The 1,349-nt window shown below is 44.4% G+C and overlaps 1 pseudogene; it reads left to right on the forward strand.

Moving 5' to 3' along the window:
• Positions 1-300: 300 nt before the first annotated feature.
• On the forward strand, positions 301-882 carry LOC110567924 (small ribosomal subunit protein eS7-like; annotated as a pseudogene).
• The last annotated feature ends 467 nt before the right edge of the window (positions 883-1,349 follow it).

Raw genomic sequence — 1,349 nt, forward strand, 5'->3', positions numbered from 1 at the left:
CACTAATCCATTCACGATGGCAGAGCCCTCATGACCTGCTCACCTCTGATAGGTCCCACCTCTCAACACTGTTCCACTAGGGATTAAGTTTCTGACACATGAACTTTATGGGGCACATTGCACGCATAGCACTCCCTCACTCATATTAAAATAGAAATGAATCGTCACCAGGCTGCCTCCGTGAAACTCTGTGCTGGTGGACTGGGAGTAGGGGGGAGGATGCTGAGTAGGGCATGCAAGAAGGGGCCAGAGCTGAGATTTGGGTCTCTTCCTAAGCCGATGCTCACCAAGGAGAAAGCTATGTTCAGTTCAAGTGCCAAGATGGGTGAAGCCCAATGGCAAGAAGGCAGAGTTCGAGTCTGGCATCTCCCAGGCTCTTCTGGAGCTGGAGATGAACTCAAACCTCAAGGCTCAGCTCAGGGAGCTGAATGTTAAGGCAGCCAAGGAAATTGAAGTTGGTGGTGGTCAGAAAGCTATCATAATCTTTGTTCCCGTTCCTCAACTGAAATCTTTCCAGAAAATCCAAGTCTGGCTAGTATGCGAATCAGAGGGAAGCTTCAGTGGGAAGCATGTTGTCTTTATCGCTCAGAGGAGACTTCTGCCTAAGCCAACTCGAAAAAGCCGTGCAGACCATAAGCAAAAGCGTCCCAGTAGCCGCGCTGTGACAGCTGTGCATGAGGCAATCCTTGAGGACTTGGTCTTCGCAAGCTAGATTGTGAGCAAGAGAATCCGCGCGAAACTGGATGGCAACGGCTCATAAAGTTTCGTTTGGGCAAAGCACAGCAGCACAATGTGGAAAACAAGGTTGAAACTTTTTCTGGTGTCTATAAGAAGCTCACGGGCAAGGATGTTAATTTTGAACTCCCTGAGTTTCAATTGTAAACAGAATGACTAAATAAAATATATATTCTCAGAAAAAAAAGAAAAAAGAATAGGCCAGAGCTAAATTACTCTAGAGAATGAACTTGAGGCTCCTTTCTGGCATTGATTCTCAGTTTGAAGGTCAGTAGAATTTCTGGCCTGCTTCCCAAGATGGTTGTCTCTGAGGCAGGCAGGGATAGGCCCAGGGGTATGTGAAGCCACAGCTTAAACATGGGATTTCTTCTGAAGCTGGTTGCAGACCCTTTTAAGATAATTTAAGACAAGTGTTTCAGGACATGATGGAATAGAATAACAAATGTCTTCATAGATTTTTAAAGTTTAAAACACAGTATTTCAAAAAAATCTTGAGCGTGCTCCAGCCAAATCATTCAGACTCTCATATAATTTGTTTGCTATTTTCTCTGCAATTAAAAATATTTTGGTGGACATGGTTATGAAGCACTCACATCGCATTTCCTTTCTTTTTT

The sequence above is a fragment of the Aotus nancymaae genome, unplaced genomic scaffold (assembly GCF_030222135.1).
Source record: "Aotus nancymaae isolate 86718 unplaced genomic scaffold, 86718_ANA_hifiasm-v0.15.2.pri h1tg000029l, whole genome shotgun sequence".
In the NCBI taxonomy this organism is placed as follows: Eukaryota; Metazoa; Chordata; class Mammalia; order Primates; family Aotidae; genus Aotus; species Aotus nancymaae.